Genomic DNA, 18,776 nt, shown 5'->3' with positions numbered 1-18,776 from the left:
TGAATTTTTGAAGGCAGCATCTTTTTTTCCCCCTCAAAAATGTCAGGAAGACATGTACTTCATGAAACCTAAGATGAAAACATCCGGTGAGTCGCAACAGACTGAGATAAAAAAGGAGCTGACCGAGAAGGGTGAAGAAGTAATAAGAGGACTGGTTGAGATAATGAAGGAGTATGAGGAGACAAAAAATGCAATAGCAGAATTCAGTTTCCAGTATACACTTTAAGGAGCTGAATCAGCACTGCAGTTAATCTAATCAATGTCATGCAGTTGAGGAGCTCTCAGAATCCAGAGGAAAATGTACAGTGAGATGAAAATGATGAAAAAATGTGATAATTAGAGAAATAGATTCAAGATGTTAAAAAGGAATAAACAAAGGATATACAAGTAGAATTAAAAAGCAGATCCTAAGAGGTAAATAAAACACAATACATATAACAAAGGAAGAATTGTAGTATTAAAACATAAACCAGATAAAAGCAGAGATAAATGTATCAGTTAGTATGATAAACTTCAGTGGAATATGTCTCCCACAGAGGTAAGACAAAATTGAGTTAGAAAAGTTTCATGTTCTTTACATGAGACAGACCTAAAATACGGACAGAGTTCATTTTATTCTTTTTTTAACTTTAGACCAATAGCTTAATTTATTTCACCTTTTATTTAGGAAAGAATTTTAAGGTTATTAATTTTCTGAGTACAGCTTTGAAATTAATAAATTTGAAATGAAAAAACATAGAATTGGTAAGTTCCATTGGTTCAGAAAACAATAAAAGAAACAAAACTTTGGCAAATGCAGTCAAGAAAAGGAGAGAAATGGTCAATAAGCAAAGCAAGAAAGGAAAAAGAAGCTTTAACCTCATTCCTGGCCTCACAACAATTTCTTGAGGCCAATTTCAACATACTAGGTACCTGGTAGATTCCGGGGACTTAGAGCAGGGAATGAGATGGAGGGCTTATGAAAATGTGTACTAATAATTACAGTTGTGGTAATTGCCATGGGAAAGATTTTTTAAGTTATCAAGGGTTACCATGTTCAATGCTGTGCTAAGAAATCGATGCTAGGAGATTATAAATTATTGAAATGTAATGAGCCATTAGGATGACTAACTAGACCAGTAACTATTAAAAACAATTGAAAGATAGTGAGAAAACAAAACACCCCCCACCAAACTGTTGTATCAGAGGGCCTTAAGGGGAAATTTTGAAAAATGTAGAAAATAGAGCCTTGTAGTGCTTTACAGGCAGTCACAGAGCCAAGGAACAGATGGATGGCCACCCCGTGCATGTCACAAAGTTGATATGACCTTGATCTCAAATGCTGACTGACAGTGCGGAAGAGGAAAATACACTACTTAGAAATATTGGTATGAAAGTCTAAAGAAAATACTGGCAAATACTATGTTAAAGATAATGTACCATAAATAATTAGGATTTACTCCAAAATGGCATGGATGGTTTAATTTAATGTAATTCATCAAAATAAGAAGTCAGGGAGTCACACAGTTATCTCAGTAGATATGAAAATGACATTAGATATGAATTAACATCCATTCCTGTTTTTTTTAAATCTTAAACAACAGCTAACGTATTTTAAAATGAAATTATAGGGACTTCCCTGGTGGCACAGTGGTTAAGAATCCTCCTGCCAATGCAGGGAACACGGGTTCGAGCCCTGGTCCGGGAAGATCCCATGTGCGGCGGAGCAACTACGCCCGTGCGCCGCAACTATTGAGCCTGCACTCAAGAGCCTGCAAGCCACAACTATTGAGCCCGCATGCTGCAACTACTGAAGCCCACGCGCCTAGAGCCTGTACTCGGAAACAAGGGAAGTCACCGCAATGAGAAGCCCGCGCACCGAAACGAAGAGTAGCCCCCACTCGCCGCAACTAGGGAAAGCCCGCGTGCAGCAGCAAAGACCCAACGCAGCCAAAAAATAAAGAAATAATAAATAAATTAAAAAAAATGAAATTATAATGCTGTTCTCTTTAAAGAAGTCACTACATTAAAATAATAAAGTCTCTACTATTTAACATTATTCTGGAAATTGTAGCTGAAATAATACTGTAAGAAAACGAAAGTCAAAATAAAGTTAATGCTCTTTGCAGGTGGTGCCATTTTTTTTACATGTGAAACCCAAGTATCAACTGAAAACCATTAGAATCAGTAAGAGAGTTGAGTCATTTGGCCAAATACAAAACTACACAAAACCCAGAAGTTTCACTTGTTATCAACAAGTAACCTTTTAGAAAATACAATGGAAACGTTTATCCCATTCACAAAATCAACAACAACAAGAAAACCCATAAAATACGCAGGCGTAAATCAATAGAATGGAAACTGTATGTTGAAGGAGTCAGTAAATAACACCCTTCTCTCCTCTGAATTTTAAACCAGTGGATGCAGGGAGGAAAGAAAGACAGACAGGAATTAGACAGATGGAAATTAGTGTATCACCTTTATTATAGATAAAGGCTAGGTTGAGGAACAAGGTTGTAATCTGAACAGGATAAGCTTGTCTGATTCATCCCTGAATTAGGGTGTGTGTGTGTGTGTGTGTGTGTGTGTGTGTGTGTGTGTGTGTGTATCTGCAGGGGGTATATTCCCCCTCCCCCAAGTGGGCAGGAGAGGAAGGATCAGAGCCAAACATACTCAGTGAGACATCACGCCTCCCTGGAACTTCTGGGAGGAGGTGGAGTGAGACTCCAGTGGTACCCCCTCCACTGAAATGGGGAAGAGTTATTCCTCCTTAAAACTTCCTTTGCTCTCTGAGCTCACCGGGGCTTAATTGTTGAAGGCCCTGGACTTCTAGGGGGTGTGGGTGCCTGGGGTGTGGCTCTTCCTTTCAAGGAAAGGGCACAGCTGTCAGCTATTCCTGCTTCCACCTTCACTAACCACACTGCTCCTTTGTGGGTGCTTCCAGGACACCTGGAGAACAGAGTAGATTTCCCCCTAAAAGGCTCTCGAAGCAAAACAGGACAGTATTTAAATGAATTCCAAGACAGCTTTGCACCCAAGGGTGAAAATTCACTTCCTATCTATTTCCAAGCCCAAATCCTGTGCAAACACATTTTCTTCTGAGTAGTTAAGTAACATTTGAGAACAGGAACCCTCACTGCCCTGTTCACTGCTGTATTCCCAACACTTAGAACAATGCCTGGCACTTAGTAGGCATTCAGTAACTTAATGACCATTCTCAGGGGGAAAAGTGTGACATGTAATGCAGAAAAGGCCTTATATTAGTGATCTTATTGATTACAAATTAATAAGAAAAAGATAACAGTAAAAATAAACAAGGAAAAAGGTAGACAAAGAAGTTGAATAGAAAATTCAGCTAACCAGTGAACATACAAAAGATAGCTTTATGTTGTTAAGAACAGACTAAATGTCTTAAATGAGTTGCAGAATAAAACAAAGGATTATTTTACGTCTCTCAAATTGGCAAAGATTAATAAGTATCAGTGTTGGTAAGGAAGCATAAATTGGTACAGCCTTTTTAAAGAGCAATTTGTCATTTATCAAAGCCCTGAAATTGTATTCTCTTTGGTCCAGGGGGAGTCCTGTTTCTAGGAAGTCATACTACAAGAAACATTCCCATTACCAATGTGCATAGGTGCCTGTACAGAGAGATTCAGTTGGGGCATTGTTTGTAATGGCAAAAAATTGAAAACCATCTGAATGTCCATGATTAGGGTGTTAGACAAATAGATTTTGGGTCACCGATACAGTGAAATAATATACGGTGGTTGAAATGAATGGGCCAGAACCATGTGAACAGACACGGAAAAATACCTGTGGTTAGCTGTAGGGCAAAAAAAGCAGTTTGCAGAATAGCAGGTGTTAATAGGTTGAATGGTGTCTCCTAAAAGGATATGTTCAAGTCCTAAGCCCTGGGACCTGTGACCATGACCTTATTTGGAAATAGGGCCTTTGCAGATGTAGTCAAGTAAAGAGACATCATTAAGGTGGGCTCTAATCCTATGTGACTGGTGGTGTCCTTACAAGAAGAGAAGAGACACAGTTGTGCACAGAGGGAAGAAGGTCACGTGATGACGGAGGCAGAGCTTGGAGTGATGCAGCCACAAGCCAAGGAGCACCAAGGATTGCCTGCAACCACCAGAAGCTGGGAGAGAGGCGTGGAACGGACTCTTCCCAGAGCCTCCAGAAGGAACCAGCCCTGCCGACACCTTGATTTTGGACTCTGGCCTCCTTAATTATGAGAGAATAAGCTTCTGTTGTTTTAAGCCACCCAGCTGTGGTGATTTGTTACAGCAGCCCTAGGAAACTAATAGACCAGGTATGACATTATCCCATAATCATGCCTTCTGTGAATGTACCTGCTGCTCTCTCCGTGACAAAGAGCTTCTTCAGGCCATTTTCTAACCTAACAACCACCTCCTTGGAAACAGGGGCTCACTGTGTTGGTGATTTATTTTTGTCCGGGGACAGCCTAAGCCGGGTAAACTTGGATTTCACCTCCTTTGCCTGCTCCACCCCTCACAAACCAGTGTCCTAATGGCCTTTTGCTGTGTTCCCCCTCATCATCCCTTAAACTCTGAGCATCCGGAATTACCCTGAGTTCGTGTTTTGTTTTTGTGCTGCTTTTTCTATTTGCCAAGCCCCGTTCCTTCTTTTTTTTTTTTTTTTTAATTTTTTTATTTTTTGGCCACGCTGTGTGGCATGTGGGATATTAGTTCCTTGACCAGGGATTGAACTCGTGCCCCCTGCATTGGAATTGCAGAGTCTTAACCACTGGACTGCCAGGGAAGTCCCCAAGCCCCGTTCCTTCTTAAAATCTTGTTTTGAAGAGCCTTCTTCCAGGATGCTTCTCTGCCCCCTTATACCCTCACTCTGAGTTAAAAGCCTGCCTTGTGCACCCACGCATCGTGCACCCACCCATCATGCTGTGTGATAATGCGGTAAAGCCTAGTGATTATGATAGGTTTTCCTTTGGAGCCAGAGGACCGGAGATTTGAATCCTGCATTTGTCACTTACTAGCTGTGTTACCTTGAGCAAGTGGCTTTACCTTTCTGTGCCTCAGTTTCCTCATCTGCATAACGGGGGTCATAGTACCTACCTCACTGGGTGGTTGTAAGCATTAACAATGGGGTTAAAGCTCTCGCAATAGTGGCTGGTACCGTAGTAAGCGGTCAGTAAGCCTTTGCTGTTGTAATTATATGTTTACTTGTCTGACTCCCCCACTAAACAGAGATACTTAAAGGCAGTAATTGTATTTTTCTCTCTCCGTCCCCAGTGTCTTGCAGAGTACTTGGCACATGGTAGGCATTAAATAAATGTTTGTTGAATTAATAATGATAATGTAATTGCCGACCAGGATCCCATATTGGGCTCAACTCTGTTTGGATCCACATCATGCAGGGGCCGGTGAACCCACCACAGATCAGCTGGTATTTCCCAAGCTCCTCCGATGGGCAAGGTGTCCAGAGTGGAGGGGATGGAAGAGTGCACGTCCAGTCCCTGACCTCAGGGAGCTGAGAATCTGGTGGAGAAGATGGTGGAAGCGCACGAAACGTTAACAACAGCAATATTAGGTCTTAATAACCGTTTGTGGGAGCAACAGAAGAATGTGCATTCACAGTTAACTATTTCAGCCCTTGTTTTCCAAATTCCTTCTAGAGAGCTTCTTTTTTTTAAATAAATTTATTTATTTACTTTTGTCTACTTTGGGTCTTCGTTGCTGCGTGTGAGCTTTCTCCAGTTGGGGCGAGCGGGGGCTGCTCTTCGTTGTGGTGCATGGGCTTCTCATTGCGGTGGCTTCCCTTGTTGAGGAGCGTGGGCTCTAGCCGCGCGGTCTTCAGTAGCTGCAGCACGCGGGCCCAGTAGTTGTGGCTTGCGGGCTCTAGAGCGCAGGCTCAGTAGTTGTGGTGCACGGGCTTAGTTGCTCCGTGACATGTGGGATCTTCCCGGAGCAGGGCTTGAACCCTTGTCCCCTGCATTGGCAGGCGGATTCTTAACTACTGCGCCACCAGGGAAGTCCCATAGAGAGCTTCTTTTTAATAATGAAACATAGATCTGGAGGCTTCGTCAGGGTCAGATTTGATTTTTTTTTTTTTCCCAGGTATACTTTCTCAGTAGGCACATAACATCTGGTTGTCTATCTGGAATTAGCAGCCGTCAGTAATCATTGCTAGATCCAGTATTTCATTAGGGGCTATAAAATGGTGATATTCTATTTATCAGCTGGAAACTTCTATAAAGATAAACCGCCCCTTATTAACTGTTTGGTTACCCTGAGGTATAGCTGTTCACGAAAGGGAAAGTAAATGCTTCTTGACCAGTTTTTAAAATAATGAGCCTCTCGCCAGGCCTCCTCGAGTGAGTGACATCGTCTTTAAACCCTGCGTGGCAATCCCTGACGCACCGCCGTGATGCCCAGGGCAACCTGGAAGTCCAACTACTTCCTTAAGATTATCCAACTTCTGGATGATTATCCGAAATGCTTCATTGTGGGGGCAGACAATGTGGGCTCCAAGCAGATGCAGCAGATCCGCATGTCCCTCCGCGGGAAGGCTGTGGTGCTGATGGGCAAGAACACGATGATGCACAAGGTGATCCGAGGGCATCTGGGAAACAACCCAGCTTTGGAGAAACCATTGCCTCACATCCGGGGGAACGTGGGCCTTGTGTTCACCAAGGAGGACCTCATTGAGATCAGGGACATGCTGCTGGCCAATGACGTGCCGGCTGCCGCCCTGCAAAGTCACTGTGCTGGTCCAGAACACTGGTCTGGGCCCCGAGAAGACCTCCTTCTTCCAGGCTTTAGGCATGACACTAAAATCTCCAGGGGCACCATCGAAATCCTGAGTGATGTGCAGCTGATTAAGACTGGAGACAAATTGGGAACCAGTGAAGCCACGTTGCTGAACATCTCCCCCTTCTCCTTTGGGCTGGTCATCCAGCAGGTGTTTGACAATGGCAGCATCTGTAACCCTGAAGTGCTTGACATCACAGAGGAAACTCTACATTCTCGCTTCCTGGAGGGTGTCCACAATGTTGCCAGCGTATGTCTGCAGATTGGTTACCCAACTGTTGCATCTGTACCCCATTCTATCATCAGTGAGTACAAATGGGTCCTGGCTTTGTCTGTGGAGACTGATTACACCTTCCCACTTGCTGAAAAGGTCAAGGCCTTCTTGGCTGATCCATCTGCATTTGTGGCTGCTGCCACCACTGTTGCTCCTGCTGCTGCAGTTGCAGCCCCAGCCAAGGTTGAAGCAAAGGAAGAGTCGGAGGAGTCGGATGAGTATATGGGATTTGGTCTCTGACTAATCACCAAAAAGCAGCCAACTCAGCCGGCTTTATTTGTGAAACAAGGAAATAAAGGTGGCTTACGTCTCTTACCAAAAAATAAAATAAAATAAAATAAAATAATGAGTTGGTTTTCTAGCATCCTTCAAAAGTGACCGGTGGAGGGCTTTGGGCTCTTTTTTTTTTAATTTTAAAAACATTTTTTTAATTTTTAATTTTTTAATTCTTACGATTTGGCATTACCGGTGTCTTTTTAAAAAATTTTTATTGGAGTATAGTTGATTTACAATGTTGTGTTAGTTTTAGGAGTACAGCAAAGTGAATCAGTTATACATATACATATCCACTCTTTTTTTAGATTCTTTTCCCATGTAGGCTATTACAGAGTACTGAGTAGACTTCTCTGTGCTATACAGTAGGTTCTCATTAGTTATCTATTTTATATATGGTAGTGTGTATATGTCAATCCCAGTCTCCCAATTTATCCCTCCCCTCTGGGCTCTTTTTTTTTAAACAGCATTATGAACTCACAGATTTTAAACTTACCAGTGTGTTAAGGCCATGTGGTTCTTACCCTTATGAAGCTTAAAAGGTCCCTTCTTGGCCTCGCAGGAGCCTCTTCAAGCTGGCCCTGAACCTTTGATGTGGCCCTTTGCTCATTTCCTTGTATGATAAGATGTTCCAGGTTCATCTGGCACATTTCCTGCCCAGACCTGGAATCAGGTACTTCTCCAAGGAAGAAGGGCATGAATTTTTTAGGATATTGGTACAATATTACCAAACCACTTTCCAGAAGGACATTATTATCATTTACACTCCCATCTGCAAAGCATGAGGACCATTTTCTCCATATACTCAACCAGTGTTGAGTGTGATTTTAAAAACTTGGCGTTCATTTGATAGGGCAGAATGATTTGCATTTCTTATTTGCATTTATGTTCCAATTTGCATTCATTAGGTTACTGGTGCATTGGAATGTTTTCTTATATTTATTAATCATTTATATTTGTTTTGAGAAGACATGCTGTTTTGACCACGTTACTATTAGAATTTTAGTAGTTATTATGATTGATTTGTAACTGTGTATCAAGGCCAGCAGCCCCTCTTCTGTCAATTGCTAGAAACCATTTTCCTAATCGGTCGTTTGCCATTGAGAGTTGTTTACAACTTCTGTTTTATGTAGTCAGATATTTTCCTTTATAAAGCAAAGAATTTTCCAGTCCTCTCTCATTGGGGACTTACGGGATCAGAAAGCTGAACCCTAAGAGTTATCTCCAGGCATTAGTTGGCATCTAAACATTCACTGTGCTGTCCTTACCTAACTACCGTTGGGTCCCCTTGAGGCCAGAGGCCTGCCTCATTCCAACATGGTCTGGATCCATTTTCACCCAGACAGACTCGCTCTGACTCTTCTTCATATTGAAGGTGGGGGAGTGACTGAAACGATGAGCAACTGCTAATCTGGGCACTGCCTGGAGGTTCCCGGGGCAGTGGGCCAGAGAGCGCAGAGGTCCTAGCAGTCAGCTGCTTCCCTGTGGAGCCCCACTTAAGTGACCCGCCGGCTCCAAGGCTCCATGGGGCAGCCGTGGGACAGTTTTGGACCCCAGGGTCTGTTCAGAACCTACACACCCACATGGCAGAGATTGAGTGGGTGGCGAGTCAAACAGGGCAGTCAGCAGCTCCAAATGGTCTGCGTGAGAGGGATGCCGACCAAGGCCTACACTGGGTAAGAGGTGGTTGTCATGGGACGGAGGCCCTTAAAAGATTAAAAAAAAAATCTCGAACGTAATAATGATGAGCAAGAATGGCTAAGAGCCCAAACTCACATGATACTTAATACGTGCCGGGCACTGTTCCAAACACGCTACATTGGTTAACATGTGAATTTACTTTTCGCAAGCCTAGGAGGTAGATACTGTTATTAGCACCATTTTATAGCTACAGAAACGGAGACACCGAGAGGATAAACAGCTTGCCCAAGGTCATATGCTCGGTAAGTGGGAGAGGAGAATTGAAGTGCAGACAGTCTGACTCCAGACTCTGAGCTCTTGTCGCATCTCCGTCCTGCCTGTACACTGTGAGCCAGGGCCTTAAAGTGGTGCAGCTCTTCAGACTTCCCAGGGGGCATTTCGTCCCTGCAGGATAAGGAGCAGCTAGCTTTACAGATGGGGAAACTGAGGCCTGAAGGACAGAGTGATTTGCTCAGAGCCGTCTGTGCAAGTCAGATGCAGGTCTTTCTGTAGGTGACACTCATTTGGCATCAAAGTCAAACTCTTTGAACCTCCTAGGAGCAGAATTGCTCTTAGACAGGTACAGACAGTGGTTGCCTTTTCCCTTTGAGAGGGCTGACCCCTCCGGGGTCTGGTGAACAGGGGGGGTCTTACTTAGGACTTGCCTGGGCTCCTGAGGGCTGTGGAGGCGGGCCTGCTCTCGGGATCTCATGGTCTGAGCCCAGGCTGGCCGTTTCTGGAAGTTGACTTCTTTGCCCTTGTGTGAGGAGCAGCAGAGTGTGTTCCAGGAGCACCAGGACTGCTGGGTCAGGGGTTCTGGAAGAGTTGGGTAGAAAGTGCCCTGCTGTCTTCTTGCTCCTGGCCTAATGGCTCAGACCATTTTTAGATGTCAGGAAGTGTAACAGTATGGTACATTTATCTTGGTGAATAATGGATGAGCCCAGGGAAGGTACTGTATATTTTTCCTGGTGAATTATTTACCAGGAGCCTCTAATTTGAGGCTCTCCACGATGAGTGGTCTGAATCTGGTCTGAATCGGGTGTATCTAGAGTCCCTCCCGACTCCTCTCACTCCCCCGGTCTCCCAGCTACAGGTTTGCTGTAACCTTCCGTGTCTAGTGTTACACTGGGCAACCCCGTGGCCTGTAGCCAGGGACTCTCTGAGTTTGGAGTCCCTGTGGCCACTGGGTTGGGTGGCAGGAGGGAGTGGGGAGGACCCTCCCTACTAGAGATGCAGGGAAAGTCCTGTGGGGGGTTTACTTGGCCGGGGGTGGGGGGGTGAAGCTGGGGTCAATGTGGGGCTGGGGGCTGCTCTACAGGCATGGGGAGCCTTTTGTGTGCTTACGTGTGTGTGTGCACGTATGTGTGCTCTGGGTCTTTGTTTTTCTTGTCCCTTTCTCTGGGTCTCTCTAGGACTGTATGTTACTCTCTGTGTCTCAGTTTGTCTCTGTCCGTGTCTCTCTGTCTGTTGATCTGGGTCTCTGTGTCTCTCTGTCCCCGTCCCTCCCCCCTCCCTCCCTTCCTCTGCTCCTCCCTCCCTTCCCCCGCCCACACCATCAATCTCCCCCCAGCCCCGTTTTTCTCATCTTCCTGTCTCCCTCTGTCTTTCTCCATCAGTGTCTGCTTCTCTCTCTCTCTTTCTCTCTGCGTGACTTTAGAGGCCTGTAAGAGGCACCTCCTGGGATGGAGGGACAGCCAGTTCCAGACTTAAGTGAAGCCAGATCTTGGTACCTTCCAGACCCTGACTTCAAGATCGACAGAGTAGGCATAAAATAAACTTTAGGTCTTTGTCATTTTTTTGGCTATTCAGTTATTGCATCAGCCACTCTTAGGGGCTTTTTTTTTCTTCAGCTATTTGTGTGTGCTTTATGTTTTATAACACCACCCCGCCCCCCGGCCCCCAAAAGTCAGTTATCCCTAGGCTTTAAGCATCTGGTAATGTGTTGCAAGTTTTTGGTGCTTTTAAAAATAACTTACAAGGAATTGTTTCTGTCTGTTATTCATCAGATTGTATTTTTTTCATCTGTTGTTACTGATTTGGAGATTGAAATACATATTTTGCCATCTTTAGCCAGAATGCTTTTTCAGAACAGCTGATTTTTCAAAAACGACTCTTTTTTGGTTATTTTCTTTTAAAAAATAAAGGAGCAAATCGTCAGTGATGCAATTAAGAAATAAAAGAATAAAATTGGTTTTGTCTTACTAGAGAGTTTATATTTTAAGCTGTAAAGTGAAGTTTATAAGGAGTCTAGGAAATGTCTGATGCTTTGACTCTAATTAAGCAGCTGTCCTGCCTTCCCCTCCCCCTATCTGTCCCCTGACCATGCCCTCCCCCAACTGGGCAAGCATCAGCTACATCTGAGTGATGTTGGAGCAGTGACCATGGCCACAATAGTCGATCCCCACCTCCAGATAGCTTCCCCCTCCGACATTTTTCCAGCCACACGTGGTAGCAGAGGTGGCTGAGGGGAGGGACTTTGATGGCAGCAGCAGGTCTACCTTCAGAAGAAGGCAGTGGGCACTGTGCAAAATCCTGCCCCCCACACCCCTCCCCAGCAGCCCAGAGGTGAGGAGGGCACCCTTGCCTCTTGAAGACACTGGCTCTTCCAAATTGCCTCCTTCAGTCTGGATTCTTCTCTTTGTGTTTCAGATTGAGGCTTAAAGCCTGGAGCAACCCTTTCCCTGGAGAGAAGGGTTGGTTTCCAGAAGCAGCTGTTGGTCAGACAGGTGGAGAAGGAAAGAAAGGAAGGCTGGGAGAGGGGCACTTGGAGGACGGTGTCCGGCTCCGACTCCTGGGCCCTGCCTTGTGCCCTGGCCCCGCGGGGATGGCCAGGCTGCCGAAGGCTGCGTTCATCTGCACATGTGTTCGGCATCGCTGCGTGTCATCGGGTGTGTGGTACATGCAGCCCATTGCTGCAGGCCCTGGGTGGCTCGTGCTTTCCACATCACACATAGCAAAGCGATGTCCTCACATTCCCCACTCTTGTCTGCTCCAGGAAGTGGTTTGCAGAGCACTTCTAAATATAAAAGTATGAGACTGCCTCTTTCTCTTATCCCTTTGGAACCAGCTGAGGGCCAACCTCTTTTGTCACTTTTGGGGTTTGGTGGGAGGAGCAAGGGGCACGGGAGAAGCTGGGGGTGTGTGCCTGCATGCGTGTTTCCCCAGGCTCTGCTGATACCCATATGCGTGCGGGGGCACAGCATGAGGCTAGGTGCAGTGCTGGAGGCCCGGGCAGGGTGCCGGGGCAGACAGAGAGGAGGGTGTAGGCTCAAAGACTGATTTTCAAACTGTGGGCAGCTATGTTCAGCCCCTTAACTTGTTTTCAAAAATTTCATTTTCTTCTTGCTTCCCCAGACCCAACAGTATGTTCTTCTACTGGGAAAAACAGCAGGATGTAGGTGATGGCCACAGGGAAGGCACTTCAAAACGTGCTAAATGGAATAAAGTGAGAGGCAGAATGAAAGATAATGCAAGACCATTTATATGGGTTAAAAATAGCCTCACACGAAACAGCAATCACATTTGACCAGAGCACATACAAAGAGAGGATCTACCTTAAACAGGACAGAATGGTTGTTGGGGAGACTTGGATAAAAGGGAATAAAGTGAAAGAAATGAAGAGCAGCCAGCGTGGCAGCGTGGAAAGAACACAGATGTGGGAGCCAGACAGATCCAGGGGCAGTTCCCGACCCCGCCATTACTAGGATAGCCTTGACCCCAGTTTCCTCCTCTGTGAAATGAGGCTGGTCCGTGTGGAGGGTTCTTTAGATGAGAAATAACGCGTCCATGTAATAAGGGCCGGCAAGAAGCAGACGGTCAGAGTAGCTAAGGCAGCGCTGACTGATGGAACTTTTTGTGGGGACAGAACTGTTCTACATTGGCGCTGTTCAGTACGGTGGCCGCTAGCCACATGCGGCTCCCGAGCACTAAAAATATGGCCAGTGGAACAGAGGCAATGAGTTTTCAGTTTTGTTTCATTTTAATTAAGTTACATTTGAATAGCCCCATGTGGCTAGTGGCTGCCATATTGGACAGAACAGGCCGAAGGGATATTTTACCGTCTTTAGGAGCCAGGGAGGATTTTCCCTCATTGAGTGGAGTTGAGGCCACTCCACCTAAAGGACAGGGAATCATGTTCTCCCTGCATAGGGAGTTTAGGGTGTGTGCCTCAGAGATGAGTAAAAAGAGCTCAGAAAACGGTCTCCCAGAGTTTTCTGAGCCTGTCTTGAAAATTAATAGATGAAGTCAGGTCCAACCAGTCTCCAGACTGTCATTTAGTTTGCCCTCTGCTTGCACAAGAAAGACCGTGGGAAGCTCACCCCCAGGCTCACCCTGGCACTGTTCTTGCTGTGGTGTCCCTGGGCCCCTCCCCACTGCACCTGGGAGGAAGACCTGGTTGGGGCCTGGGTCTGGGCCCCCCTAATGAATGGCTGTGGAACCTGCAGCGAGTCCCTTTCCATCTTCTCTGGATGATGAGGAGCGGACTCTGACCCCTCTGGGGTCCCTGAGCACACCATCTGAGCATCCCTAAAGTCTTCCTGGGCCTGAGCTCCTGGCTCATTTCCCAGTCTCGTGGTCCAGCAGCCCCATTGCCTTCCCCGCAATGTAGATTATTTCTGCAGGCCGCTCACTGGCGTCTTCAGGAGACAGCTGGCTGCTGTCTCTCTCTCTCCTTGGAGCTGAGAATGGGCATAGAAGGTGCCCGTTCAAGCTCACCTTGAGCTTGCAGTCTAGCTTGGAAGATATGGCTCTTGGTCACAGCACAGGCGGGCATATCAGGGGTGTCACGGGCAGTGAGCTGTCAGTGCAAGTGTGTGGCCGAGGCAGAGGTGGGATCTCCTGGGGAGGCAGGATGCAAGCTTAGCCGCGGGAATGGGAGTAGCTCTTCAGCAGTGATGCTGGGTCCCAGTTTGCAACTCCCAGCTGCCTCTAACTGCACACCTGCCATTTATAGCATCACTTTTAATCCCTCCCGGGGCTGGCCCTACATGTGGTGCGTGGGCTTTAGGGGCCGGCTGTGCAGCTGGAGGCTGGGGGGCAGGAAGGGGACTCTGGGGAGGGAGCCCTTTGTTTCTGTAACTGCCTCTGAGGCTCAGTGCCAGCGAATCCAGGACTAGGTCTTGGTGACTGTCCAGTCACATCCTTTCAGTTCTCTAATTTTACATATAATAAAACTACCTGGTGGCGGGTGGTGGTTGGTCAGGGTCACCCTACTTGTTAGGGATTGTATCGAGACTAGAACCCAGGTCTCTCTACCCCATGTTCCTTCTGCCTGATCACACCACCTCACTCTGGCTGAGCTTTTAATTTATTGCCGCTTCCTTGGAGACATCGCAGCCATCTGAGGGTTACTAAGGGCGAGAGATGTGTCCTAGGTATGGCCCTCTGAGCCCCAGCAGAAGACAAGCTGGAGGGAGGGTCAGGTGGTGTGGCTGCTGGCTGAGGAGCTTCTTAAAGCACATCTCCCAACCGGTGTATCTGCCCCTCTGGGCTCGGATGCTGCATGATACTGGACACGAGGACCCGCTTCTGCCGTCAGAGGTTGATCTTCCCCCTCCAGGGCCTCCCAGGAGTGGGCCGGGCAGGGCTGAATTGTGGTTTTCATCTAAGGTAGAAGAGCTGGCCCGCTAGGTTGTTTCTGTGCTAATCCCTGGTGATTTTGTTCTGTTTCTCTAATCCGGATGTGGGAGCCTCTCCAGATATTTACAGTTAAATCCCAGGACAGGAAAACTCAGCTGGGTCCCTGGCTCTGTTCCCTCCCGCATGGCTCCAAGCGAGGGCTGTGATGGCTTGTGGAGGGATGCGGGGCTGCTGTCAGCGAACCTGGGGCCTTCTGTAGACACTCGGGAGATGGGGCCGAGGAGGGGGGCAGCTAGAACTTTGTGCTCTGCCTCTGGGTCTCTGAGTCAGCTGTGGTGGATTTTCAGCAACCCTCTGAACCCTGATTTTCTGGGGCTTATCATCAAACAGGGTTGTTGGTGCTAAAACCACATGTGGTATATTGGTGGTGGACTGGTGGTGGTGGTGGGGGACATTCCAGATCCCCAGATTCACAAACCCCACTGCAGCCTTTTGTGTTCCTGCCGGCCCAGGTGAACTGGGGAGATGACTGGGCTTGCTGTTCATGCAAACGACTTGTTCTTACAGAGACTGAGATTTGTTCCTCAAAAAAATGACGCGTGCCTATGAGTCGTGGACCCTTGGAGTGTCCCAGAGCAACTGAAAGTGCACCAGTTAGACCCTGAAGGCCAAGGGCCTGTGGTGCATTGGCCCCTTGGGGAGGAGAAGTGGGGCAGGGACCCTGGTACCCCTGGGGCCTCTCATTTGGTGTCCTTAGAGTTTCCACATGGAGGGGACCTGTGAGCAGGGCCATCCTCGTGTGGGTGAGGAGGCCTGGGGCTGCTCTCTTTCCTGGAACAGAGCATTTGTGCCTCTCGGGTTGAGGGCTGTCTCTCCTGGCCTGTGTCCTGATGCTGTCGCCCCAGATGGGGCACAGGAAGTTGGCAAACCTCTCCCTCAGGGGACCATATGCCCAATAGGAGCTGTCTTGGCCTGTGCTCTCGAGGTCATCTGGGAGGCAGGATGTCCCCACAGGGACGTGGGCCCTGGAACCAGGGACTGAGTCTTGGGTATGGAGGAGTCAGCTTCCTGCCTGTGGCTGGTTGGCCTCGTGCGTGAGAAAGGTCACAGTCACTCGTGATTACACACATCCGTGCAGAATGCCCATGCCAGGGCCACCCAGGGTCATCTTGGTACCTCTACCTGGTCCCAAGGCAGCTGTCCGAAGGATGGAATTTCTTTAGTAGGAGGGAGAGAAGGTAGATGGAATCAGCTGGTCAGGTTTGGCAGGTTCTGGGACCTGTACAGATTCAGGGGTTGTCTTTCCAAGACCAAGAGGACTAGTCTCTGGGAGACAGGTAGTTGAGTGGCCCAGATGGTTACTTGGACCGAAGTAGCTGAAATTATCAGAGCAGAAAAACTTCCTGCTGCTCTCTGCTCTCCATAAAATCATGTTTACACATGTGTGTGCGCAGATGCACACGTATATACACGTGGGTCGACTGGGCCTGGAGCCCAGAGAGCATCAAGGAAGGCGGGCACCAGACCAGACGCTTGCTGGCGGGTGGGGAGCGGGAGTTGGGCTGCTGCCCACACAGCCCTTTCTCAGGGGGCTGGGGCCAGGGGCCAGGGCGCAGGCAGAGTGAGTGTCTGCATATAGATGGCTGTTGAGGAGCCAAGGAAATGGCTTGGAAAATGTCCTTATTGGGTATTTGCAGCGCCAGCTCTGTTGGGGTCGTGCCTGATGTGGGCAGATGACTCTGCCTGCCGGTCATGGTGCCAGTGCTTCTTGAGCCCACCATGCCCTCCGTGTGCTCCGGACTGTGCTATAGGCTTTGCGTTTATGAACCCACTTAGCCTCACACAGCCTGAGTGGTAGGCTTGGGGTCCTCATTTCACGTCAAGGGAGAGGCCAGCGGAGGTGGCATTGCTAGGGAGTGGCAGGGCCACTGGCTGCTGCTATGCTGAGCGGCTTCCTTGAGGGGCACGTGGGCCAGGTGTTCCGTGAGGGCCTGGGTGTAGAAGGTATGATGCACGGAGGACCGGACTCTGAAAGGGGGGTGGCTTTGGGAAGCCCAGGACCGGTGTGCTTCCAGAGCGGGCCTTCCCCGGACCACAGCCCTGGGGGCATCCTCAAGTCAGGTGGTGCAGGGACAGGGAAGTGCAGGGGACTGTGCCACCTCGAGGCAGGTACCACCTCGATCCCCAGAGCCTTCCTCCTTCTCTGTCATTCAGCCGAAGCTTCTGAAGAGTCCCTCACTTCCCAGCCCCTCCCTGTCTGGAGTCTGGCATTTCTGCCAGGGGCTCCTCGGTCTGCCCGTTTCCCCTCAAACAAAACAACAGACCAGCCTCTCCTGCAGACCATGCAGACGGCCAGACTGGGCACAGTAAATGTGGGTGCCACAGCACTGGGCCAGGCTCCTGCGTGAGAAGCCTGGTGGCCAGGGGTGTGGGCTCAGAGCAGGGGCTGGGGTCTTAGAGGAGGCCTGGTGGCTGCCCTCCCTGCCTTTTGTAACATCTAAAGTCTGCCCCAGCCAAGCACTAACCAGGACCTGCTGTGAGCTGACGTCAGGACAGAGGGCCCCGCGGGGCCGGCTTTGATGTTTCCCAGGCCCTGTCTTGGGGGTGCGGTGGGGGCTCTGAGTGGCAGTCTGGGAATGCAGCGTCTCACCACAGCTCCTGCAGCTCCAGCCCCGGGACAGGACGGGATGCAGGAGGCTGAGCTGGGGTCCCTCTGAGTCATGCCATCTCTTCTCCCAGCTCAGGTTTCTGTGGCAAGTGGTCTGTGGTTCCTGCAACCCCACAGCCCCTTTCCCTCCATCCTACCCCCCACCTGATTATCCCTTCCCATCTGGGGTCTGAGATGGTGCTGGGCCTTGCATGGGGGGAGCTTTCTAATATCCCTAAAACTCGAGTCCTTGGGCAGGATGGGTGATAGTGGTAAGGATCACGGTAGCCGCCCGCCGAGCGAGCTCATCCAAGGCACTTCACACGTGTTACTGCGTTTTCGGGTCATGACAGCCTCATGGGAGAGGCAGAGGAAGCTGGGGCATGGTCTGTGTTCCTTACGCAAGGTCAGGCACACTGAGTGTGATGGTCAGGATCGAGTCGGACCTGACTGCAAACGCTTAACTAACGCTCCTGTGTGTTGACGAGACTCCTGGCCCCCACTGTGTCTGGAGAAGCTGAGCTGCGAAGTGGGGAGTCATCTACACTTTGAGGCGGATGACCTCTCTCTGGTCTTTGATGAGCATCTTTGGTTCTGGGTCGAGGGTCCCAAGATTTGGGTGAGTCACGTTTGCAGAGGCCCGCTGAGGCCTCGGCACGAGGCTGCCCATCTGTGTCAGGAGTGGGGGTCGGGAAGTGTTCCGGACGCGCGTGTGTCCGCCAGCTCTTGCCCCACACTTCCTCTGAGGTCACCTCAGTTCAGCTAGTGTTCGCTGAGTGCCTTTGTGAGCCTGGCGTTGTTTGCAGGAGGTGTGTCCATCTGGCTACCTGGCTGCGGGGAGTGAGACCCATTCTGAGATCAGATACTTCCAGGATTGGTTTTGAGTTCCTGGGCGGGGCTGGGAAGAGCGTGGGGTATGGAGTTGGCCTCCTTGGGTCATGGTCCTGGCTCTGCCACAAATTAGCTGTTTGATCTCGGGCAAATCCCTTCATCTCTCTGGACCTCAGTTGACCCACCTATCTGTACTACACAGGGGTTGTACCACGTTGCTCAGCGGGGGCAGGACCGCACTCCTGTGCAGAGATTGGAAGACAGCGGGGGTGTTTGGGTTGTTAGGGTGACTGGGTGCAGATTTGCTAACTTGCACAGTGGGTGGGGTAGCCCAGCGTGGTGGAGAATTGTCCCATCCAGAGAGCCAGCAGGAACCCAATGAGAAGTAATGCGGGAGCTCCAAGCCCCTTTCAGCTCTTTGTGTCTTGCGGGCCGGCCCCTCTGGAATGCTGGAAAGTGGACCAACATCGGGTCAGCCCCTCCTCTGGACCCAGCCCTGGGGGATCCTGAACTTGTCTTGAAACTGACTTTATGAGGAGACAGGCTCTTGTGCCCTAAAGAACCAAACCCCCCTCTCCCCGCTCCGCCCAGGGACTTGGAAGGGTGCTCTTTGGGCCAAGATCAGTCTCCAGTGGTTTGGGATGGGATGGGCAGGACCCCATTAGCCTCTTCCTTCCTGCCCTTGCTGGGCCCAGTTTGGCCAGAGGCAGAGCCTGCT

At 48.9% G+C, this 18,776-nt stretch overlaps 1 protein-coding gene and 1 pseudogene across 1 annotated transcript in view; both read left to right on the top strand.

Annotated features, from left to right (window-relative positions):
* PTK7 (protein tyrosine kinase 7 (inactive)) overlaps positions 1–18,776 on the top strand; it is a 59,317-nt gene that overhangs the window by 15,761 nt on the left and 24,780 nt on the right. The window lies entirely within an intron of this gene.
* On the top strand, positions 6,391–7,344 carry LOC133094888 (large ribosomal subunit protein uL10-like; annotated as a pseudogene).

Source organism: Eubalaena glacialis, chromosome 7 (genome assembly GCF_028564815.1).
Source record: "Eubalaena glacialis isolate mEubGla1 chromosome 7, mEubGla1.1.hap2.+ XY, whole genome shotgun sequence".
NCBI lineage: Eukaryota > Metazoa > Chordata > Mammalia > Artiodactyla > Balaenidae > Eubalaena > Eubalaena glacialis.
This window is presented reverse-complemented; position numbering and strand designations above follow the sequence as displayed.